The 26,442-nt window shown below is 50.9% G+C and overlaps 1 long non-coding RNA gene and 1 pseudogene across 2 annotated transcripts in view; one reads left to right on the plus strand and one right to left on the minus strand.

Annotated features, from left to right (window-relative positions):
• Positions 1-26,442, minus strand: part of LOC142587208 (uncharacterized) — a 58,534-nt gene that overhangs the window by 23,418 nt on the left and 8,674 nt on the right. The gene's annotated exons all lie outside the window — the stretch shown is intronic.
• LOC142588360 (uncharacterized) lies at positions 8,557-19,670 on the plus strand (annotated as a pseudogene).

Below are 26,442 nucleotides of genomic sequence, written 5' to 3' on the forward strand. Positions count from 1 at the left end.
GGGGGAGTCCTTAACGTCTGCGTCACCTCCACCGCGAGTCGGCCCGGCATCGCAATATCCTCGGCATCGGCCCACGTAGGGGGAGTCCTTAACGTCTGTGTCACCTCCACCACGAGTCCGTCCGGCATCGCATTATCCTCGGCATCGGCCCACGTAGGGGGTGTCCTTAACGTCTGCGTCACCTTCACCGCGAGTCGGCCCGGCATCGCAATATCCTCGGCATCGGCCCACGTAGGGGGAGTCCTTAACGTCTGCGTCACCTCCACCACGAGTCCGTCCGGCATCGCATTATCCTCGGCATCGGCCCACGTAGGGGGAGTCCTTAACGTCTGCGTCACCTTCACCGCGAATCGGCCCGGCATCGCAATATCCTCGGCATCGGCCCACGTAGGGGGAGTCCTTAACGTCTGCGTCACCTCCACCACGAGTCCGTCCGGCATCGCATTATCCTCGGCATCGGCCCACGTAGGGGGAGTCCTTAACGTCTGCGTCACTTCCACCGCGAGTCAGCCCGGCATCGCTTTATCCTCGGCATCGGCCCACGTAGGGGAAGTCCTTAACGTCTGCGTCACCTCCACCACGAGTCCATCCGGCATCGCATTATCCTCGGCATCGACCCACGTAGGGGGAGTCCTTAACGTCTGTGTCACCTCCACCACGAGTCCGTCCGGCATCGCATTATCCTCGGCATCGGCCCACGTAGGGGGAGTCCTTAACGTCTGCGTCACCTCCACCGCGAGTCGGCCCGGCATCGCAATATCCTCGGCATCGGCCCACGTAGGGGGAGTCCTTAACGTCTGCGTCACCTCCACCACGAGTCCGTCCGGCATCGCATTATCCTCGGCATCGGCCCACGTAGGGGGAGTCCTTAACGTCTGCGTCACTTCCACCGCGAGTCAGCCCGGCATCGCATTATCCTCGGCATCGGCCCACGTAGGGGAAGTCCTTAACGTCTGCGTCACCTCCACCACGAGTCCATCCGGCATCGCATTATCCTCGGCATCGGCCCACGTAGGGGGAGTCCTTAACGTCTGCGTCACCTCCACCACGAGTCCGTCCGGCATCGCATTATCCTCGGCATCGGCCCACGTAGGGGGAGTCCTTAACGTCTGCGTCACCTCCACCGCGAGTCGGCCCGGCATCGCAATATCCTCGGCATCGGCCCACGTAGGGGGAGTCCTTAACGTCTGCGTCACCTCCACCACGAGTCAGCCCGGCATCGCATTATCCTCGGCATCGGCCCACGTAGGGGGAGTCCTTAACGTCTGCGACACCTCCACCGCGAGTCGGCCCGGCATCGCAATATCCTCGGCATCGGCCCACGTAGGGGGAGTCCTTAACGTCTGCGTCACCTCCACCACGAGTCCGTCCGGCATCGCATTATCCTCGGCATCGGCCCACGTAGGGGGAGTCCTTAACGTCTGCGTCACTTCCACCGCGAGTCAGCCCGGCATCGCATTATCCTCGGCATCGGCCCACGTAGGGGAAGTCCTTAACGTCTGCGTCACCTCCACCACGAGTCCATCCGGCATCGCATTATCCTCGGCATCGGCCCACGTAGGGGGAGTCCTTAACGTCTGCGTCACCTCCAAGACGAGTCCGTCCGGCATCGCATTATCCTCGGCATCGTCCCACGTAGGGGGAGTCCTTAACGTCTGCGTCACCTCCACCGCGAGTCGGCCCGGCATCGCAATATCCTCGGCATCGGCCCACGTAGGGGGAGTCCTTAACGTCTGCGTCACCTCCACCACGAGTCCGTCCGGCATCGCATTATCCTCGGCATCGGCCCACGTAGGGGAGTCCTTAACGTCTGCGTCACCTTCACCGCGAGTCGGCCCGGCATCGCAATATCCTCGGCATCGGCCCACGTAGGGGGAGTCCTTAACGTCTGCGTCACCTCCACCACGAGTCCGTCCGGCATCGCATTATCCTCGGCATCGGCCCACGTAGGGGGAGTCCTTAACGTCTGCGTCACTTCCACCGCGAGTCAGCCCAGCATCGCATTATCCTCGGCATCGGCCCACGTAGGGGAAGTCCTTAACGTCTGCGTCACCTCCACCACGAGTCCATCCGGCATCGCATTATCCTCGGCATCGGCCCACGTAGGGGGAGTTCTTAACGTCTGCGTCACCTCCACCACGAGTCCGTCCGGCATCGCATTATCCTCGGCATCGGCCCACGTAGGGGGAGTCCTTAACGTCTGCGTCACCTCCACCGCGAGTCGGCCCGGCATCGCAATATCCTCGGCATCGGCCCACGTAGGGGGAGTCCTTAACGTCTGCGTCACCTCCACCACGAGTCCGTCCGGCATCGCATTATCCTCGGCATCGGCCCACGTAGGGGGAGTCCTTAACGTCTGCGTCACCTTCACCGCGAGTCGGCCCGGCATCGCAATATCCTCGGCATCGGCCCACGTAGGGGGAGTCCTTAACGTCTGCGTCACCTCCACCACGAGTCCGTCCGGCATCGCATTATCCTCGGCATCGGCCCACGTAGGGGGAGTCCTTAACGTCTGCGTCACTTCCACCGCGAGTCAGCCCTGCATCGCATTATCCTCGGCATCGGCCCACGTAGGGGGAGTCCTTAACGTCTGCGTCACCTCCACCGCGAGTCGGCCCGGCATCGCAATATCCTCGGCATCGGCCCAAGTAGGGGGAGTCCTTAACGTCTGCGTCACCTCCACCACGAGTCCGTCCGGCATCGCATTATCCTCGGCATCGGCCCACGTAGGGGGAGTCCTTAACGTCTGCGTCACTTCCACCGCGAGTCAGCCCGGCATCGCATTATCCTCGGCATCGGCCCACGTAGGGGAAGTCCTTAACGTCTGCGTCACCTCCACCACGAGTCCATCCGGCATCGGCCCACGTAGGGGGAGTCCTTAACGTCTGCGTCACCTCCACCACGAGTCCGTCAGGCATCGCATTATCCTCGGCATCGGCCCACGTAGGGGGAGTCCTTAACGTCTGCGTCACCTCCACCGCGAGTCGGCCCGGCATCGCAATATCCTCGGCATCGGCCCACGTAGGGGGAGTCCTTAACGTCTGCGTCACCTCCACCACGAGTCCGTCCGGCATCGCATTATCCTCGGCATCGGCCCACGTAGGGGGAGTCCTTAACGTCTGCGTCACTTCCACCGCGAGTCAGCCCGGCATCGCATTATCCTCGGCATCGGCCCACGTAGGGGAAGTCCTTAACGTCTGCGTCACCTCTACCACGAGTCCATCCGGCATCGCATTATCCTCGGCATCGGCCCACGTAGGGGGAGTCCTTAACGTCTGCGTCACCTCCACCACGAGTCCGTCCGGCATCGCATTATCCTCGGCATCGGCCCACGTAGGGGGAGTCCTTAACATCTGCGTCACCTCCACCACGAGTCCGTCCGGCATCGCATTATCCTCGGCATCGGCCCACGTAGGGGGAGTCCTTAACGTCGGCGTCACCTCCACCACGAGTCAGCCCGGCATCGCATTATCCTCGGCATCGGCCCACGTAGAGGGAGTCCTTAACGTCGGCGTCACCTCCACCACGAGTCAGCCCGGCATCGCATTATCCTCGGCATCGGGCCACGTATGGCAGTGCTTAACATCTGCGTCACCTCCACCGCGAGTCAGCCCGGCATCGCATTATCCTCGGCATCGGCCCACGTAGGGGGAGTCCTTAACGTCTGCGTCACCTCCACCACGAGTCCGTCCGGCATCGCATTATCCTCGGCATCGGCCCACGTAGGGGGAGTCCTTAACGTCTGCGTCACCTCCACCACGAGTCCGTCCGGCATCGCATTATCCTCGGCATCGGCTCACGTAGGGGGAGTCCTTAACGTCTGCGTCACCTCCACCACGAGTCCGTCCGGCATCGCATTATCCTCGGCATCGGCCCACGTAGGGGGAGTCCTCAACGTCGGCGTCACCTCCACCACGAGTCAGCCCGGCATCGCATTAACCTCGGCATCGGCCCACGTATGGCAGTGCTTAACATCTGCGTCACCTCCACCGCGAGTCGGCCCGGCATCGCAATATCCTCGGCATCGGCCCACGTAGGGGGAGTCCTTAACGTCTGCGTCACCTCCACCACGAGTCCGTCCGGCATCGCATTATCCTCGGCATCGGCCCACGTAGGGGGAGTCCTTAACGTCTGCGTCACTTCCACCGCGAGTCAGCCCGGCATCGCATTATCCTCGGCATCGGCCCACGTAGGGGGAGTCCTTAACGTCTGCGTCACTTCCACCGCGAGTCAGCCCGGCATCGCATTATCCTCGGCATCGGCCCACGTAGGGGGAGTCCTTAACGTCTGCGTCACCTCCACCACGAGTCCGTCCGGCATCGCATTATCCTCGGCATCGGCCCACGTAGGGGGAGTCCTTAACGTCTGCGTCACCTCCACCACGAGTCCGTCCGGCATCGCATTATCCTCGGCATCGGCCCACGTAGGGGGAGTCCTTAACGTCGGCGTCACCTCCACCACGAGTCAGCCCGGCATCGCATTATCCTCGGCATCGGCCCACGTATGGCAGTGCTTAACATCTGCGTCACCTCCACCGCGAGTCGGCCCGGCATCGCAATATCCTCGGCATCGGCCCATGTAGGGGGAGTCCTTAACGTCGGCGTCACCTCCACCACGAGTCGGTCCGGCATCGCATTATCCTCGGCATCGGCCCACGTAGGGGGAGTCCTTAACGTCTGCGTCACCTCCGCCGCGGGTCGGCCTGGCATTGCACTATCTCCGGGACCGGCCCACATATGGGGAGTGTTTTGCTTACGGCACGAAAATTTCCTTGGACGGTAGAGGCATACAGCTTCGCCGTAAAAACACACAAGCAGTATGTCTGCGTATTCTTGTTTTACTTCGCGCCGAAGCCAGAGAAATGTATTTACATTTTGTCTGCTTCTTCCCACGTCGTGCTGTCGCGCGCGCAGGCAACGAAGGTACGTAATTTTCTACCGTGTTCCAGCGCACGATCATGCTCTATGAAGCACTTGCGACCGCCTTAGTATTCGCATAGGAATGACTTATACCCCTAGTCAGGTGTTCTCGTGCACAGCGCGCAAACTCGTGTGTTGCGCGAAACGAGACAAATGCAACAGCTCGCGCGCGACGCCGTAAGCGTAAGTGCGCCACGCAGCAAGAAAGCGAGGACAAAAAATGTTGGCTCTCCCGTAATCGAGAGCAGATGTAAGTGTGAACTGACTACCGGCAAAGCAGATTGGTTTGAGATGATACTAGCCACAATCTTAAAATGGGTGTAGTGCATATTCGCAACGGCGCTCCCCACTTCATCACACCGCACGCCGCCATACTGTGCACTGCATGGCCCACATAGACGGTAGAGTTTTCTGTCACAGACAGCACTTCGCTACAACTCTCGTCTCGGCCAAACAGCCATCTGCGGTGCGCCGGACGCTACCGGTTTGGACGCTGCCGGACACCACCGACGCTGCTGGCGCGCCGGACGCGCCGACCACCTCACGGACGGCTGGCGTTGAAAAGAGCACAGTCAGCTCTGTCTCAGTGCCAAGACATGACAATCAAGTGTACAGTATAGTGTACTGTATCTGCCTTTTGAGCGTCGCTATTGGAAATGACAATTACAACTAAAGCGTACTAAGAAGTTACACCTTGAGTGATATTGTGAACAAACATTTGGGAGAACACGGAAGCAATACTTCTTGCAACTTGTTCGAAGTAACTAGCGTATGTGATTCGGTCTTCACTGGTTTTCCGGATGATCTCGTTTTGTTCTCACGACTTGCGCGGGTATTCTCATTTGAATGTCCGGATAACGGCTCTGGCTTTTGGCTAAAAGACACATGAAGGTCGCCGACAACGGGAGCTAAACGCATTTCATGCAAAAAAATAAAGGCGGGGCCCGTGACGTATTCATCACGTGATCCTGAAGTTTAGGTGTGGCAGAACAGAATGAAGTAATTTCGCTTGCGTAGCTTAGACGGGGCAAGTGGAGAGAATGTCTCTCTTGGAAGCGGCCCTCGCCTGCTGAAATAATGAGTTCGCGGCACTGAAATATTTTTATCTCAGCTAATAATGAGCCGATTAAAAAATTCTTGCGGCAGAACACTCCCTGAGGGCACGTAACAACTTCCAGCGTATAACCGAAATTTGCTATAGGGCCTGGTGAGGGACCCCTTATTGCAAGTCTTGCACTGCATTACAATTTGGAAGGTGTATAATAGACAGTGGTTGGCAAATGACTTTATTTTTCGTTTGCTCCCTCAGACGTTGAAAAATTTGAACACCCTTTCTCCCCCTCCTCCTCAGCACAAGAACTTAGCCCCGCCCTCCCTTACCCTTACCTGCACGCTGAAAATGCTGTCATCAATATCTCACCTTCCGTTTTTTACAACTTGAAATAAACCATTTGCTCGACCCGTGAGCTTAGTTTACAACGCTGACTGTCTTTCTCATTCCCATTGTCACAGCGTGCCACAATGCTTTACATTTAGGCACTTGACCATAGGTCGGCAAAATAAACGGAGTTCACTGAGACTCACTCACAAATTATATTTTTTTCCTTAGAGCTCAGACGGACTCAGACTCACAGAAATTCTACTCAGCTGGAATCACTCACTCACACTCATCAGAAGTACACTAAGCCAGCCTCGCTCTGATTCAACTCACGAGGTCTAAACTCAGCTGGACTCACTCGGACTGATACTCACCAAACTTCTACTCAGAAGAATTTACACGAACTCACACTCAAGAAAATACCACTCAGCTGGGTTCACTGGGACCCCGACTGACCATAACTATAATCAGCCAGCCTCACTCGGACTCAGACTTATGAAAATGTCACCCAGCTCGCCTCGCTCAGAGGGACTTAATCAGATCTATATATGTCTTCCCGGCCCACTGATCTCATGAGCTCAGACTTTCTCTTGAATTGAACATATCTATGGCAAGAATGCCTTCATACCTGACTAGAGAATGCCGAGGGATTACATAGGCTAAGCCCGCTGTAAAGCTTTTCGAGGTCTCGGACATAAAGCTTGGCGCTGAAAATACGCTGACTGCTGGTGATCATGGGAAAAAAATAATCTTGTAGTGACGCCAAAAAGCCGGTGTCATTCCACCCGTTCACGTTGCCGTTTTCAGTGGCTACATATTTCAAAATGTTTAACTACAGCTAACATCAACAGCTATTTAGACCTTAGTCAGTGAAAAGAGGCCTTCGACGCAGATTTGCGCTGTATTAAGTTTCTGCAAGCGCACTTCAATACCTTAGACTTTAAACCCACGACGCATCCTATCTGAGTGACTTTTCTGTACTTAACGATATGAATTCCTTTTTCCTCATTTAACCTCACATGGCCAACGCACCCTTCCTCGCCCTCGCCTCACAACGTCTGTCCTCCCTCTCCTCACCCATGCGATGAGAGCAGTTGAGGGTGACGAAGGCCCTCGTGAGGGCCTCATGAGTGTATCCATGACGGTTAATAAATACTTTTTTGAACAGCCTCAAATACACACTTGGTCGCTGTTGTAAACTATTCTACCTCCAAGACATAGACCTGTCTTAGATTCGTCTTTCTTAAAATTTTCTTCTTTGCTATCGCGATACATGATACTTATTCTCGTTGAAGGTATAAGTTTACTATTTTGTACCCATATTTGTTTAAAGCATTCTTAAAGGGCTTCTTAATGTAAATAATGAAAGCGAAATGCATAAGCTATGGATAAATAGGCCGAATGTTACGAGTAATCATTTATTTCGTGTTTCACTTATATGAGTATTTCTTTCTGTGTTTCATTGCAGGCCCAAGGGGCAGATTTGGATGTTGACAATGACAGATCATGAATTTGTGGTGACGGTACTTTTACGATCGTGATGTTGACCAATCCTGGATGCTCTTCTGAAGAAATTAGAAGAAATAAAAGATTGCAAGCCAAGTTTGTTCATAAATATAGTCGTAATCTAGCCCGACGTTCGGTAATTTGTTCCGTAAGCGAGTCCATTGTTTCGGTATCTTTATATGGAGGCTGTCGGTCGTCGCGGTCATATCTATACCGTATGTCATGGACCTTTTCATCAGACCTGGAGGAAAGGTCTGGCAAGCGGCAAGCGGCGAGCCCTTCCTTCCCTCAGAGTTTTGCGAACCGGCGGGGTCCTGCTTGAATGTGTTTTTATCACGTGCCGTGGAACAATTTGGACAGGTTTTAACGCATTCTGTGAAAATATTTCGGAGATGTCTATTCATACAAGGATGTCGGGGAACCACTAGGTAGTCTTTGAGTGTAGCAGTAACTACGAATTGTACGCAGAACTTTCTCTTGGATGCTCAAACGTGCAACGTGCTTCGCTACCCGCGGTACGTGTGGGTAAGTGTTGGGATTTATTCTGACTGTACCTGTCTTTATGGGCTGCGGGCGTGAATTTAACAGTGTTCACACTGTCTGATCGCTTGCCGTAGGAACTGAAATACATGAGTGCTCGTGTACAGCCAACCCAATGCAAGTCCGAAACACCTAAGCGCCAATTGTTATAGAACATTTGCGGCATCTTTTTCACGTATTTCAAGTCTACTATGCTGTGACCGCGTTAGCGACATGTTTGAGGCCAGTGAGCCAGCGCAGTGACCACTGGTTGGTAAAACAACATGATACATAAGCTTTATGCTTCGGCAGTGGCTCTCCTGCCTCTCAAGCAGTAATATCTAAAGGGGATCGCATAAAAAGAATGCGACGGCTGTCTGTGAGGACACAATTTCGGTAAAAATTGGCTAGTGCATCGTAAGGACGGGCCACAACAACACCGAACACGAAAATTGGTTTCATCCCTTTGATGATTGTGCAGTTTGAATCGCGCTTATCCGCTTATCTAGAGCAGTCAGTCGGCTCATTTAAAGCGTCTAAAAAAAAAAACACGAAGGAAAAGTCACAGACCTGCCCGGCTGTGAGTACACTGACAGCGTAACCTGTAGGGGCGGCTCCGTGGGAGCTACATTTTCGGCACCACACACTACAGGGTCGTCGCGGCGAAGTCTCTTCGCGTGGTTTTCACGAAAACGATCTTCAGCTCGGCGTCGATGGCGAGTTGCGGCTTGTGCGGCTCTCTGCACAGCGATCCGCTGAGACCGCTGTTGCCTGGTTGCAGCCGCGCGCGTGGCTCTACGATTCGATTCATTTCAATTCAATTCAATTTTTTATTTCCAGAATTACAAGTGTTCTGGTGGATACCAAAGGCTAAAAGCTGTTGTAAAAACAGCTTCACTACGCTGATGGTCCGTTACAAGGCATACATGGTGGTTGCATCAAAATCGTAACATCGTTAGACACTCAGAATAAATTAATTACATAAATCCACAATAAGAAGATCGAAAATATTATAGAGACTAAGAGAACAAACATATTCGATACATCAGAAAAATGGAAGTATGTGTGTAAGGGTTACTAACAAAGCTAACGCAATTCGCTCTGACATGGAGACTAGATAATACAGACTAAAAAAAAAAAAGAAGAAACATTCGATACACCAGAAGATAGAAATACATGTGTATGGGTTACAAAATCAGTAACACGTACAGTTGTCTCTGAAGAACGATAAGCAATCACTGATCACATGTTTACAAATGCAGTCGCAGTTCCTTGGATTCTTCATCAGCTGTTCGTACCTTGCGAGGAAGCGCAATAATGTGTACCGAAGAGTAAACATAGGAATCTAGACTACGTGGCACACATGTCACATCGCTTGACTCGTGGCACGATATGTTGACGTTGTTAATGATGATGATGGTTTATAGACGTCCCCTTCAGAGCGGGCTGGCGGCAAATAGTCACGTAGCCTGCTTGAGTTAACAGGGTTCAGCGACATACAGCATGTTACTGCTATATTTAACTGGAACATGTTGGGACACCTGGTGCAATATAACTGAACTGCAATGCAAAATTTGTACTTATCGACGCTACGCGGCGCGCATGTCACATCGCGTTTCAAATGGCACGATACGAGTCCAATGTTGATGGTGATTTAATCACATTCTCTTTTAAACCGAACGTGGACAAACAGTCACGTAGCCTGTTTGAATTAACCAGATATGACATACGTGTTTTTCATTGCGTCAATATTTAGACATCTCAATAGTCTTTTTCTTGCCCACACTTTGTCTACCTACTTTGAACCGCTACCGGCGCATCTGCTACATTTCCTTCTACCTCGTGTGAATTGCAATGCAGAGTGTACACGTATCGGCACTACGCGGCGCGCATCTAACATCGCAAGTAAAGTCCCTCAATAATTTTAATGTAGAGAAAGGCTTTGATCCAGCCGACGACGCCGGCGATAGGCTGATCGGTGACATGTGACTTTGTTCTGCCCATTTGCCGCCATGAAAGTTTCTTTGCGCCGGGCGAAGTGCGCGCGTTTCGCCTGTTGTGCTATGCACATTGCTGCGATAATTTCGTTCCGGGAGGGCCGAAATGCCTTGTTGCTTTGCGGCTGGGTGCCGAAACTGGAGGAAGGATGGCAAGAAGTTAATATGCATCCCGCGCGGCAACCAGAACCTAACCAGAAGAAAAGTATGCTTGCACAGAATTCGACGGAAGGACTTTGAACTGCCGGTAACTGCACGGTTATGCGACGCAAGAAGCACAGAACGATACAAAGGTGCGATAGAAAGTATACACGTGCATGCGTCGAGCTGTGATAGTATTTCAATCGCGCGCATGAATGTCGATGGCCGAAGTTTGTGGATATTATTTATTTTAGTTCGTTATGGGGGGGGGGGGAGCCCGGTGAATAGCTCAGTATGACCTAGGATGCAAAGGAGCGAAATGCCTTGTTGCTGTGCGGGTGAGTGCCGAGATCAGACGGAGGACGGCAAGAAGTTATTTTGCATTCCGCGCGGCAAACAAAACCTAACCAGAAGATAAATGTGGTCGCATAGAGTCGGACGGAAAGACAGAACAGTCGGTAACTGCACGACTATGCAAGGAAAGTAACGTAGAGCGATACGAAGGTGCGAAAGAAAGTATACACGTCTGCGTGCAGAGCTGCGATAGTATTTCATTCACGCGCATGAATGTTGACGGCCGAAGTTTGTGGGGATTATTGATTTTAGTGCATTATGAGGCCGTTGACTTAGCAAGTGCAGTTTGACCTAGCATGCAAGTAAATAGTGGGGTAGAAACGCATTAACTCGCTGACAAATATCCGCATTGCGTTACGTGCGATAAAAAATAAATTTCAGCAGCGAATTCTACTTTCACACTTTCCTGTGTTTGCGCGCATTGTTAACGGCGCTTTACAATATGTCCAAAAATAATAATAATAATATTTGGGGTTTTACGTGCCAAAACCACTTTCTGATTATGAGGCACGCCGTAGTGGGGGACTCCGGAAATTTTGACCACCTGGGGTTCTTTAACGTGCACCTAAATCTAAGCACACGGGTGTTTTCGCATTTCGCCCCCATCGAAATGCGGCCGCCGTGGCCGGGATACGATCCCGCGACTTCGTGCTCAGCAGCCCAACACCATAGCCACTGAGCAACCACGGCGGGTATATGTCCAAAAAGTCATGTCCAACTGTACACATCCTAATCGTGTTTTGTGCATTGCATATGTGAATAAATATATTCCTAAGTGCCTGCATTGCTCTGCTTTTAAAACAAATACTGCATAGCCACTGCTACTGGTCATCAAATATTAAAGTGTAATAGTATAACACAATTTATCAAAGTACATTGCATACAGCTGCGAGCTCGTTCCTTCCAAGTTTCCCTTACACTCGAAGAAGTTTCAGTAATTGGCGATGCCAATTTACTGATGAAAAACACACAGCTGCAAATTAGCATAAGAAAAACGCCAGCAATCATCAGCAAAACACAGTGCAGTAATAGCTAGGCCAATCCGCATGCATTTCGTATAAGGGCGCCCTAATTCTTACGGGGCTTTAGCGGTGCACGGAGGCGAAAAGGCGTAAACACAACAATGCGCGTCATGATTCAAGTTTACGCGGCGACGTCGCACGGTTCACGAGAACAGTCAACGGCCTTCACACACGCGCACACACTACGCTCGATGTTGGTGGGCCGCGACATTAGATCGCGCTGGCAGCCCAAACACGTTCGAGGAGACTCGCTGACATGATCCATACCGCCGCTTCAGAATGTCACGACAGTTGCACTGGATCGTAGCATGAACCACAAAACAAAACAGTCGTCGTGTAATCACTACACGACAAACACACTCGCGGCAAGAAGACTGTTGGCGCACTCGTTTCCACACACATACAGGATGTTGCTTAGCTGCCGTGAGGGTCGCGCGTTTCAGCGACGTTATGTCGAAACTTTTCGGTTCAAGCCACTGTCAGCCTTCTTTTCTTACCCGAATTCTTCGTTCAAAGTAACCGCTATGTGTACGCTGCACACTTACGAGCAAAAGAATTCACAGAGCAAACAGGATTAAGCGCAATCAATCACCCAGGCTCGCGCAGTGATTGAGCGCAAACGAACGAAAGGTAAACATGCGGAATCGAGGCGATCAAGCACTCATTCCGCTCTCTTGAGAGTTTTTCTTTCAGCGCTCATTTGAAATTAAAGGACTAGATTTAGCAGTTCGGGCCCTTCTGTCGTTTTTCACCACAGTCAAGCACTAGTAGCGTTTTATTTCCGCGCATGTGCAGATATATTTTCACCTCACCAATGCCGCGGCGCCGCGGTTTAGCTTGGGCGCCGTCTGCTACAGGAACTTCCTAGGTGGCGCGCGCGGCAGATGTCGCTACCTTGTTGTATAGGAACCTTAATGTCGCTACCTTGTTATAGAGGGACCTTAGCGCAGCTAGATCAGCGCGCGGATGATGACCTTGGTTACAGCGAGGCTGACGGCGACGCGAAACGCGGGAACGGGCGCCAAAGAGTTGCGCTGTAAAAAGATATTATGTCACAGGCGATTAAACCCTGAGGGAACTAATTGTCTGGGGCAAAGCACTGTGTGCACAATTGTGCGCGCCAAGATAATGGTTCAAAAGCATGAACACGGATGAAAAAGATTCAGAAGTTGTTGCATACATCTTGAAATAGTTCTCGTTGTACTTCTGCTACGATTTTAAGGAATAAGTGGTAAATGTTTTATTAAAACAAGTTTGAAGGTACACAGCTGCGTGTTTACTGCCTGTACGTCGTCGTGTAGTGAGTTCACTTCCTTCATTGCTTTTCACAATGTTTTAAATGAGGCATTAAATCAAGCAGATCACCGCCCAAGCAAACCGTACAGATGGTCAATCATCGAAGCTGAAACGTGCGGCCCCTGTGCTTATCACTGGGTTAATTCCGACGTTTCCTTAAACGACGGCTTCGTAGGCTCCGGATCCTCGCTACGCAGTTGCTGCTTGCGCTGGCCAGCACGAGCCTGTTCTCATGCTCGGGCTGCAGCTTCGGCATGGCGTAGACGAGCTCGTTCCCGGTTCAGCTCTGGGCGTTTCTGATCAAAAGCTGCCTGCTCCTCAGGAGAACGTTAGGCGCGATTCCTACCCACTTCGGAGCCGGAGCGAAACTGCTGCGCGCGCGCTTGGCTGCGATGGTGACCAACGACCTCACTAGCGGCGGAGCTAATTGGGTGCCTCTCTCTATTTTTTGACGAGCATGCGCATAGGATTGCGCCGGAGGAGTTTTCGGCGTACAGGCGACAGACGGACAGACGGACGAGTTGGCTAGCCACATAAAGTTTCGCCGAAAAAGCCGACGCACTTAACTGACACGCAAATCGGATTGCGAGAATCGCGGAGTGCGTTCGCTGATATCGTTGTGCTTCGAGTGTCACTTGCTTTTTCTGGGCAAAGGTTGCCAAATGAAGAGTTAGTTTCGTCACTCACAGTTCTTGCTAGTATATGTTCACTCTCACTACAACGTGATAATATAAATGTTTCTAGTCATGCCTTCTTCAGTACTTAAATGCAAAGCACTTCTTTGCCTAGTCCGAGCCGAGGTCACAAATTTTGTCGCCGATGCGCGCGCGCCTCACGCGCCGGCTCGCTGGCCATTATAGACTTGCCAACCTAAGCTAGGCGGCGCTACGATGGCGATCACTTATTTGCATCCGCTTTGAAACGGTGCAATGACAAATAGTCACCTAGCGTGCTACGGACGCTGCTGAGCACTGTCGCTCGCGGAGTCAAATGAAAAAGTGGCCAGGCAGCGCGGTCACGTTTAGGCGTGTTGCGTAAGGGGAGTATGGCCTGCGCGATTGAGCATCCCGTCAAGCATTCCGTTCGAGCAAGCCTGCCGATAGGCGCCACAACAGCGTCGAAAACACGAAGCGCCGACAACCGCCTTTGAAATACTACATATTTCTCGGCATGTAATGTAAACAGGAGAGCAGATAAGCGTGCACCACTGCTGTTGTTCACAGAGTCCAGGAACTCGCAACTTCTTCCCTTTTGCATGTCAGTTTGTTTAACGTTTTCGCATGCGAATTTTTCATCAGTGCCGCGCAGACAGTCGAGGGCACTCTCGCATGTAAACAGGGTCCATTAATGAAGGGGACAGTGGGGCTCGTAGCCTCCGCTGGGTGCCACCGCTGAGGGTCAGCAGAAGCGGCAGCTTCGCGCCGGTGCAGCGAGGGGCGTGATGTGATGCGGTATCACTGCAACATGCTAAAAACAAAAACGAAGAAAGCGGCGAATGATTCGTCGAAGAATAAAAACAAAATGCGACAGAACCCGTCCATTGCGGCACAACGTATTGCCACCGTCGAAACGAGGTATGCACATGACTTCATCCGATAGGAGCTCTAGCGGCGTCTGCGGCAGCCGCCATAACTTAGCTGGCGAATTCGCGCTGCCTACGCGAGCAGGCCTGTGTCGCGAAACAGTTGCCAATACGCACGAACCATCCGACTAGCCAAGGTGTCTTTCTGACTCGGCTCATCGAGCTATACGCGGTACGTCAACGATGCGCTTAAGCGTGTATGCGAGTTCGTTTAATGAACCAGCAAAATCACGCTTTGAAAACAATGTGTGCTTGTGCGACTGTGTCGACCCGCTCAGCATCAACGATGACGAGCTTCGGTGGGGTGTTGGACTGCCTCGCGTATATCTCGCCGACATCAACGCTTACCTTGTGAATGTAACAAGCTTCATGACCCGCGAGCAACTGAAAGCTGGCAAGTCGATGGAAGGGCACAGTTATCTGACGAGCAGCTGGGTGCAGTAGCCCCGCGTCAAAATGCTCGCAGACAGCGTGGTCCTTGCTGGAAACGTAAGCAGGTTTTCTTTCGTTTTATTTCGACGGCGCTTGTCGGGCAGCAAACCGTGCGAACCCTGTGTGGATTGTGCCACAACACTTTTCGAATGTCTCCGCTATCGGGAGAAGGGTCCAGTTGCTCGGGCTCTTCTTAAGCGGTGTTTCTGTGTGTTTCTGTGTACGAGTACGTAGACAAACGCACGGCGCCGTCTATGCATTTAGCAGAGCGACGCTACTGTTTAGCGCTACTATCAGTGATGCTCGTTCTTTTGGCGACAGATAAGTGTGTCCCATTTTGAACTTCCCATCAAAGTAGCATGATCGCCTTTATTACGCACTTTACGGCTTGTTGTCCACTTCCGTCGTGTAGGGTGGCATTAGCGTTGCTTCACAAAAAAAAAAAACCTCGAGAATTTAACAGTGATTCTAAAGCCGTAATAACTTGTATGTTGCGGCAATTCTGCTGGTCTTGCCAAAACAATTTTCTCGCCTTCCCAGGTTCTTCATTCACAATCATTCAATGAAGAGCCACTCACACCATGGCTTCTCGTAAAAGGCGAGGTGCTGGCTGCGCACTCCACCTATAAAGCAGGCCTTGGAGAGGCAAGCTCGCATATATCTGCTGTGCCCTTTTACATTGAGGCTGTAGTGAAGAAGTGAGATAACCAGGTATCGAGAAGAACCCAACCTGGGTAACATTGCTATCGCCGGGATTCGTTCTTGTGTGATTGTGTGATTGTGCGGTGCGTGTAGTCTGTCTGCGTACGGAAACACTGTACATAGGCCTGTTCAATAAACAAATACCAACAGCACTGCGCGCGAAACACTGAAACGTCCGTGCTTCTATATGAACGACTCGTTAAGTTCGCAACGCGAACGGCGGGTCCAAAGATGGGAATCAAATACAGACAAGCCATATAGACAAGACAAAGATATAGATCAGATATAGACGGACATATGTCCGCCTTCACTTACTTTCCGGGGCTATGCTTGTGTCTATATAGACACAAGCATACCCTTGGATAGTGCGTTAATTACCCTAAAAATGCTAATGTGCTAAAAAAGCATGAAGAAATTAGAGTGAAAAAGCAGCCGCACAAGTACCGAGACGATTTAATCATCGTGTCGCGCGACACCACTGTGACGCGTCCCTGAAATGTGCAAACCCATGATGCAAACCCATGACGAATGTATAAGCCTCTCACCCATGCACTTTGGAACGCTGTCGACGTTTATCGGGATAGGGTGTTTCTACACCGACACTTTCGACCACGATTTTGCACGCTGAGGATCCAGTAGATCGTGATCTTCGATATTACAAGAACATCGCTACTGACACAGGACAAAGAAGAATGGGTGCACACATTTCAACGTTACATGGAAAACCACTAACTTGACGAATCTGCCGTTCTACAGGTCGCGGCCATAGGCTGTTGTCTGCACGGTAATGCTGAGTGATCACAGCCAGGTCGATCATTATTGTTAGACCGTGCCGCAGCTACCATTCTTGATCAGGATTAAAAAAAATGCTCCGTATCGGAAACGATCGTGATCAGAATTGCTTGTGCTGCACCGGTATTAAAGAACGACCCAGAGCCAAAACGATTCAAACCGCCAATGCCCCCCTCTCGCAACCGAAGTTACGGAATCAAGCTGCCACACAGTAAGGTCTGCATTCTTTGGACTAATGGGCCACTTGCGCTAAAGCACTTAACTGCTGGCAACTTGCTACAGCAGAAATGTTTCCGATCAAGCGTGCGCTGTCATACAAACACGAGAAAGCACAACGTGCTTCGCAGCTGCAAATCAACTGGCGCTCAATGCATCGCCCAAGACACGTTGAAGTACAGCAGCAGCAGATGTTCTCGTCGTCACAAGAAAACTGTCATGCCTGAGCTACGAGACGAGCAATATGGTGCCGCGTATAATAGCAAGCACTAAGTAAAACGGCAAACTTTCGCTTTCCGGCTTACTTGATCTGCGGATGGCAATTATCCATACTTGCCTGCGTTCCTTTTCATGCCATTTATCTGAGAAACTGTTGAGCGTGGGAAGCGCCTGCAGGGCCCGGGTATTTCCATCACTGTTGCGACAGTTTACCATGCAACAGTGCCGTGCTCCTTGGCTATCCGACCGCCGAGCCATCGCGAATCAACGATGAGGACAGGAGCAACTATGCAAAGATTGTGGGTATCGCGAGTGCTCCACGGTGCTGGCGACCTGATACATGCTGACTCCGCTGTCCGCTAGGGGAATGTATAGCGCTGGCGTCTATCCGCAAAGGAGGTTGGGAACCCTATTGGTATGGGCTAGAGCCAGGCTCGCGCCTCCTCTCCTTGATCCACTCACTGGTGCGGGTGTGCGCGCCACGGTTCGCTTGCTCTAGCTTCGCTATGTTGCACGCAGCCCTCTACTTGCAGATACAACAATTGGGCCATCGAAAGTGTCAAGCGGAATTGGAGCGAAACAGTGCAAAGGCTTGCAGTGAGGCGTACTTTTAAAAGCACTTTGCCCAGGACAAATTTGTTGCCGCGTGTAGCGTTTGCGACATATCTTGGTTCCGGTCACACGTCCCCAGGCAGTCGCGATCTGCACACGTGGGGCCCTCGAGCGAGCGCTTCCCCCGGTTGACTTTCGCTCGTGCTTTTCGCCACGTGCAGGGAAGAAGGTCACCCGTAGTCACCCCTGATTGTTGTTGGCAGCCTCAGTAGTACTAAGGACAGCCTTTCCAACCACTTCCCCTTTCCGCAGTGAGGAGTAGCAGGCTAGAGACACGTTCTCCAGGCCAACCTCTCCTCCTTTCTCTTCATTAAAATATACTCCTCCTCCTTTCCACCAAGCGCTGTCTCTGTCGAGGGTGGCCGTCAATGAGGCCTACAATTGTCGATGGAGACGCTCAACTATACCGTTGATCTGTGGGTAGTGGGCCGTGATGGCATGAAGGCGCGTGCAGAGCAGTCTTGCCAGGGCAGAACAAAGCGAGCTTCTAAATTGCCGGTCTCGGTCAGTAGTTACGCGCAAAAAACAACCGTACTGTGACACCCACGTAGCAACAAAGCTTCCTTAACTGTTTCGGTCGTGATGTCTTGTAGAGTCTCGCGTCAGGCCACCTAGACTAATAATAGTCGATACACGTGAGGAGATACCTTAAACTTTGACAAGGCGGAAGAGGCCCCACCAAGTCTAATTGCACACTATCGAAAGAGCTCTCTGGTGGTCGAAATGGCTGCACCGCTGAACGCGTGTGCCGGGTCACTTTCACGGCTTGACAGGATAGGCAGCTTCTTGCCCAGCTTCAAACATCTTTTTTTATCCCTGGCCAGACGAAGTGGTCTGTGATAAACTTCTGTGTCGCTCTGATGCCGGGATGGCTCAGCTCCTGCAGCGATTCGAATATCATTTAATCAGTGCATAAAGCCACTGTGCGAAGGGGCTGTTCAAATTGCATGTAAGGCTCACATAGTAAACATCGTAGGCAGTACATTGCAGCTATCCTTTCCCTTAGTGGGCAAATTTGTCGTCTGTATGAAGAAGGCGTTTCGGCTATTGAGTTGAAAGAGAGCTTTCTATAAATCTCATCTAGAAAAGGGTCGGATTCAGTGTGCCAAAACACCTCCAGCACCTGTCAAAAGTAGGTGGAATACATGAATTGAAGCGGTTGAGCAGCATTCTGCATATATTGAGTACTATCCTTCTTTGCTAAGGCAAGTTCATGAAAGGTGTGGAGAAGCTGCATGCCTTGATTCTCTTCTGGAACTTTTGAATCAGCCCTCAACTGAACTTAAGTACAGCATGCGATGCATTGCAGTTTTTGGTAAAAACGTTTCCAGCCTGCTGAAAGCAGCTGAGGGTCGGCGTGTAGCCTGTCATAAAGCGCACAATGATTTGTTTGTACTCTGGGGATATTTGGAAGAAGCTGCACAGGAAGATATTGAAACACAACTGAAGAAAGAAGACATTGCACATGACGAGGCCCATCGAATTGGAAAGAAAATGGAGGCTGCAATGAGTAAAGCAACTAGCGAAGCGCTAGTATATTTGTAGAAATCTGACAGTTGGAAGTTCTTCAAAAGTGTGAGGTGCTTGCATCCTCTGCAAGTCGGGTGTCTCTCAGAGAAGAGGTCAGAGTTTGCACGTGTGCCTGGACTTGGGAAAGAATCACCAGCACTAGCTGCTGCATGGCAAGTGTACCCCAAGTCTGCCCTAGAACTCAAGTCTAGTGACAAAAACTTAGCGCCGTTTTTTTCTGAACAAGAAAATCCAGGTGTAGATTTTGATGTTCTGGCTTTCTGGGCAGGGATGGAACAACTCACTCCAACGCTTTCTTCCATTGCCCTTAAATACCTGTCAATGCAGATCAACTCTTTTATTGCAGAAAGATCATTCAGTCGCTATGGTGACACTGTGTCCCACAAGTGCCAATCTCTTAGTGAAGAGAGTACAAAGCATCATTTGATGCTCAGCCACAACAGCTTCGTTTAGAGTTAAATATAGAAGCACGTTTGTAGTCTGAAAGTTCTTAATAAATAAACGCAGCGTGTTTCCACCCATGAAAATGGCCACGGTCTAGGGTGGTAATGAGCTCCCCAACACCGCCCAAGGTCGAACTTACGGAGAGTGAGCAAAGTCACCTTCTTTCTGTTCGCCGCATAGAGCGCACTAGCTGTGCTAGCGCTTGTCCTGTACCATACATCAAGTTCCATGTTTTAGGCACAGAGATATCTGCGCTTAAATATACTGGTGGCAGCATCTCTCTAATTGGAGATGACATTTGTCGTTTTTTCCAGACGCGTAAAGTGCAGCTCGCACAGTTTAATACGTGCTTGAGAACTGTTTCTCATGAGTGAGAGATGTCGAAAACGTTTCATTGATTACCCGGGGTTGGCAGTACCCATGTTACTGGACCCGCACTGGGCCGTAGCAGACGACGCGGTTCAAGACTCCGCCTCGCGAGCGTCTGCGCCTGCGTGAGCTGCTGCCGCCACCTGACTCAAGCGCTCGGCGCATCACGATTTAATGCGCTCCGATTTTCCCCATAAGTATGAAACAGCCTGTACTAGGATGCTGCCTCCTTAACCGCAAAAACAGACCATAAGGCGCTTACTTGGCTGCAGCGTTTACAGAATCCAGCAGGTCGCCTTGCTCGCCGGATGCTACGTTGTAAAAATATCATTTTACCAACGGACATTGCACTGGTACACAAAACAAAGCTGCTGACTCACTCTCACATGCGCCTTTTCCCGAGCCTTCTTCCACCAAGAAGCTACCTTCTCTCGTCGCTGCTGTTGACACAGACCCATGATGGGGTATCTTGGACAGCAGGACGCGCCTCTTCGAGGTGCAACGCAAAGACGGCCTCTCCCAGCTTGTGCTCGAATAGCTAGGTGGCTCTAAGGCGCACGCGTCTATCATCGGTGAGTGCTATTCTTACGTACCCGCTGCTGATGGCCTTCTGCTTCGCTACATTCTACAATCTGGCGAAGACGACGGTAACTCCCGGTTTCACGTTATGATCCCGAAAAGCCTCATGATAGCCTTCGTGACCTACTTCCACGACACTGCTATAGCTGGCCACAGTTCAGCCAACAAGACTTATGATAAGTTGTCAAACTGCTGTCTGTCACGGCATGCGGCAGGAAGCTTTACAATATGCACGAAGCTGTTCAGTTTGTCAACGAGTAAAACCATGTGGTTGTCTGCCACCGGGATTGATGCAGCCAGCTCTTAGTCAAAGCCCCTGGCAAATCGACTCGTGTGACATAATGGGACCTTTCCACCATACTCCGCGGGGCAACCGCTAATTAATGGTGGTTGTCGACCACTTTACGAAGGAAGGAAGGAAGGAAAACTTTATTTGGTCCTGCAAGTAGTGATAATTAATCACTAAGCGGGCCGCTCCCACGTCGGGACCGGAAGGCCAAGCCTCACGGCCACGTCGTGAGCCTGCTGGACAGCCCAGAATTGTTCATCCAGGTCCGGGCTGCGAAGTGCAGCCTCCCACCTGGACGCATCCTTGATCGCCGAGTCTTCAATTCTTTCGCAAGAAAGTGGATTGACTTATACCCATTGCGTGCACTTCACGGAACATTTGGCACTGTCTCCTCGATGTCTTCTCGCGTTTTGGTTAGCCACCAAAAGTCATAACCAAAAATGTCACTTACTTGGCGAGTCGCACATTCGCGAAGGCATGTTCTGCCTTTGAAATCAAACACAAAAAGACAACGTCATACGATCCACAGGCTGACATAACCAAGCGCATCAACAGAAACCGGAGGTCCATGCTTATGGCACATGCCACCGATCATACGGAATGGTATGCTAAGCTTTCGGAAATGACATTTGCAATGCGTACCACGGTAAACAGATTTACTGGTTTTGCACCTGTATATCCGAACTTTGGCAGGGAAATCTCATTTCGACTAAGCCATACCTTGGTACCTTCATATTCGGACTATTCCGATAATCGCCATTTCATGAATGCCCGACGTATACGACTTGCAGCTGCTATCAGTGCTGCTCGTGAGCAATTTCGTATTGCTCGGCTCAAGCAAACACGCCAATATAACTCGCACAGCCGTGAGGTTCCGTACGAACCAGGTGGCTAGTATTACGTCATCGCATCGTTTGAGCAGCTCGGCTAATGGTTTTTCGGCGTCATTAGCACCTCGATGGGGCGGTTCATTTTCTATTTCACGGAAGCTTGGTAATTTTTCTTACCGCTTAAAAGACACCAGTACTGGCACCTTAGTTGGACCAGTACATGTATCGGAGCTCAAACGCTATAGCGCTTCGCTGTCCTCTTAAGCCTCATGGTATTCTCGTGAACCCTTTCGCTGGCTCATTCAACACCGAAGCTGCAAGGTGTCAAACTCGGCTTCCGAACTCTCCGAATAGCTTTGCGAGGCTAGCGATTTGATGCAACGTGCTGCGCATATTCCAGATGTCGCGCTCTCAACGCCACAACCACCCGTGTCCACGGATTCACAACCGCTGCCCCCCCTACTACCCCCATACATCTCGCCGTTCACTTCCAGATAGCCGTGGGACCATCGCAACCTGGGCGGCCCTTGATCACACGAATAGCTTCGTTGCTTTGGTCCCGCGGCTGCCTTGGGAGCTGCACTCATCCGGGACTCGCCAGAGCTGGTTCCAGAGCTGCTCTTTGGCCTTTTCCTAACAGAGAGTTATCCCTCCGAGCAGCCTCCAGTCTACACGCCAGAGGAAGCCCGTATACTCTGCCCATTATGCCGGGTTTCTGAAATATCTCGATGGGCTCAGCAAGCGAAACCTCAACACCGGGCCAGGCTCGCCGCCGCTGCACTTTGCAATTATGGACTTCAGCCGCAGGTTCCAGGCACCGTGGATGCCACTGTTGCTCTCCTCTGGACCTTGTGACCACACCTTAGCCGAGAGGAGGCCTTTGCTGCTCACTAGGAGCATCCGCCATGTGCGGAGGCACTTGCTCCAACTGAGCCACAAGTGCCCATGAAGGATCGTCTCGACCTCGGCATGAATCCATGATCCGCAAGGGAGGGGGCATTGTGGGGATGCCAGCCGCGTGGCTGCGGCGCTGTGTCTCGAGCCTGAGGCCAGAGCGCGAGGAATGGCGACCAAGAAGCAGCTCACTTGGCCTAGGACTTCGGGCACCAACGGTTGTCTCTCAAACCACTCTTGCACCCTGCGTCGTCTCTGAGAGCCTCACCTTGCGGCTGGCTCTGAAGCCACGGCCCTGAGCCCACAGCATTCAATGCTCTCACCGATTTCTTTCGACATTTATATATACCGAAAAACGACCACTTATATATGGTGTTCTAGTTTTGAGCTTATGAGACGCGTTAATATTTTCTGACCTGTCAGTGCTGGATGGTTAGGTTATGAGCTGTCGTGCCAACTTTCCCGTTCGGCAGCTCGAGGGCACGGCACAGATTATCGAAGTAAAGCCCCTCTATTCTGTATCGAAGTGGAGGCCTCGTGTATCAGTATGCAGCGGACGAAGGCGACGTTGTGCGCATCGCGAGAAAGCTGTTTCTGAGAAGACGATATGATAACTGTGAAAGCAATTCGCATTAAATCCCAGCGATTGTTTTGATGCGGCCCTCTTAGAATACGCTCACGTGCAGCATAATTGATATGCGATGCAGCAGTCGTTCGCAATGCATTCATCTTTCAGACAAGCGATTAGTTACAACGTTTCTCTTGGACAGATGGCTCCTCGCTGCGTTGAATGTCAGATAGCGAGGTGTCATCTTCGCTTCATACACTGGTAGGAATTTCATAGAATTGTTTGCGAGATGGAGGCGTCGGGAGTAGTTGGGAGAGTAAGTGCTGACTCATTGAGCTCAGAGCCGGTAGAAACTTGCTGCCTTCATTGTTGATTAATTTATTAAGAAATAACGTTTAAGAGTTCGTCGCATAAAGGAAACTCGGTCTGGCGGTAGTTTCATTTACATTTCGCTCCCCAACGCAGCGGCTCTGGTTTTGAACACGGTGCCCACCTTCGTATGTAGTCGACTCGCAGAAGGTCGATGTTCTTGCGTATATCGTTTGTGGTGTTCAATCATCATAGCACTTTCAAATTACACTAGTTCAGAGGAACGAAAAAATTAGTGACGGCTTAACTATAGCAATTAAGGAAGACTATTAAATGTGCTTGTGGGTTGCTCGAGGAACCCATCGGTCCGTCAGGATATCGACGCGCATTCGCGGCCCACCGTTTAAGATACGCAAGGGACGCAGTGCAATTTTTAGAAAACGAGGAAGCTCAAATGTAGATGCACCCTCTGCGTTTCGATGTGCGCAAGTTATACAGGGTACAAGGCAAGTTCTTGAAAAAAGAAAAGCCTTATATGTACTGCAGATGTGTCTGAATTTAGGCGCCACGGAAATAGAAATTCTCATCCTTGATTTTATACTTATTGGACTTTTTTATTGGCAGCGACAAATATGGCGCGGAAATAAAATATTTATAGATTTCTTTATATTATGTGTGAAAATTATGATCTGATTATGAGGCACTTCATAGGACTCTGGATTAATTTTGACCAGCTGGTTTTCTTTACCGTGCATCCAATGCTCGGCACACTGGCGTGTTTTGCATTTCGACTCCGTCGACATACGGCCGCTGTGGCCGGGATTTGACCTCACGAGCTCTTGCTTAACAGCGCAACACCAAAGCCACTAAGCAACCATGGCGGGTATGGCGCGAAAACAAAAGAATTGCCTACTTTATGCTACTTTTGACTCACCTTATGGCTCCTTTTCTTAGGTATACCAAGAACAATGTTGTCTTCATGCTCATGAGGATCATCATTCTTTGCACGTCTGCTTGTTGCTGTTAGTGGAGACATCATGCGCCTCTGTCACCCCTCTAGCACCAGAGGGTATGCCTTTTACTTCCACTGACCTTCACACGGTGCTCTCTGAAGTCCAATTGATTGGCAAAATTTATGGAATATTCCATGCACAGATCACACTCAAGCCGTCGTTTTTCACTCAGTACGAGACATCATTGTCCTGCTGCATAGAAACTGAGTGAAGCGAATGTAAAAAAAATTAACGATGGTGTGCACAATTGGCTTACGATTAGAGTTAGTGCATAAGCCGCTGGTAGGAGGAAATTTGCATAGAGGTCCGCCATATTGTACTTAATCTGTAACTATGCAGGAAAGCCGCACCCCGTGCTTGCAAGAGCTAGAACCAGTGCAACATCAGCAACAGGTGCCAGTTCGACCCATTTTATCTGAGAGACTTGAGGATTACCTGATTACAAATAAAACACATTTGAATAACTGAACAATGGTATATTGCTGCTCCGCAACCAACAAAATAATTTTGTGTAAAGGGTAGCTTTTATTAGGATACCTTGCTGCAGACATTCAGTAAAGGCACCAGTTTTTTCTTCAAGTATGTTAAACCAACTCGCACGCATGAAGCTTCTGCCGCTGATTGAGAAAGGAAAACCTTTATCAAATATTGCATAGTAAAGACGGTATCAATTTCAGAAGCATTTGTGAGTGCACGCGTCCGCACACAGAAGCCGCAAAGCTGTGGCGATGCAGAGCACAGCGCGCTGTTATCACCCTATTTATTTATGTGCTAGTCTCTATATCAGTGCCTCAGTGTCGACTTCTCCACACTGTATAACTTGAGCCACGTGACCACGCTCTCAAATAAAGGACCGAGCGACTTGTGAAATACAGATGTACACTTGCTCACTTTTGAAAATGTATCTGACCAACTCTACCACGCGGACCCGCCGCCCGATTCGCCGCAAGCAATCAAGGCGGCGCTGCATGCGCTCGAATGTAAACCACGTGATCTAGACATCCTGCTCGCAAATGGCGCCTGGCATGTACGTGTCGCGCCCATAAGCTCGTTGGTCTGAGTACGTGAGTTCGTTGTGTGTACAGTCGTCAACGAGTGAAATGCGACTACGTGTGCGTGAGCCCTTACATAAATTCTGCGCTCAATCTTGGGGTACCGGGAAGCGTCGAAACATGGCGGCGAGATTAAGGTAACGGGGATTCAGATTCAGGTCCTGTCAGTTACTCGCCGTCCTACCTTTTGCAGCGTGAGAATACGTGCTGCGGTTAAACAGCGCTCGGAATATTTTGTTTCATACGCTGACGACTGTAGGCATGTGTGTGGGTAAGCATGCCTTTGCCAGATTACGTCCGTGTTTTTACTCAAAACATAATTAACGCCTCCCAGATTGCAAGTGGCGCGGAAAATCTCCGCCGCGCCTGACGAGTGGATGAACGTGTGCTTTGAGGGAAGGTAATGCCTAAATTAACTGCCGGAAGAAAGGTGCGAAAAAACGTGCGCAAGGGTGTACGTGGGTATTCACGGCAAAGGCATGAGCTGCATTCTCGAACGATCCCTCGCGTGAGACTTTACGGCACCTGACGCGTCGGCCGTCTGCGCACGACAATGCTACTGGCAGATAGGGTGACGGGAGAAACCGCGGTTGACGGTCGTAGAATGGGCTTTCATTATAAGCTCAAGACTCGGTCAAGTTGCCTACTGTAGCTTTTTGCACGGGGTTCCTCCCAAATCCTGGTATAATAATGTATCCGATTCTCCTAGGCACACCTCACTGCACGCTGAATTTTGTCCCTGCATAATTTTTTTGCTTCGTACGTATAGAACCAGACATATCAAATGTGCGTAGCAGTCATGGGGACAAGTGGACTTGGAAAAGCTCAAGAGGGAAAGAGGAAATGAAACTGACTTCATTCCTTGCGCTGCAGCGTGC

Source organism: Dermacentor variabilis, chromosome 7 (genome assembly GCF_050947875.1).
Source record: "Dermacentor variabilis isolate Ectoservices chromosome 7, ASM5094787v1, whole genome shotgun sequence".
Lineage (NCBI taxonomy): Eukaryota > Metazoa > Arthropoda > Arachnida > Ixodida > Ixodidae > Dermacentor > Dermacentor variabilis.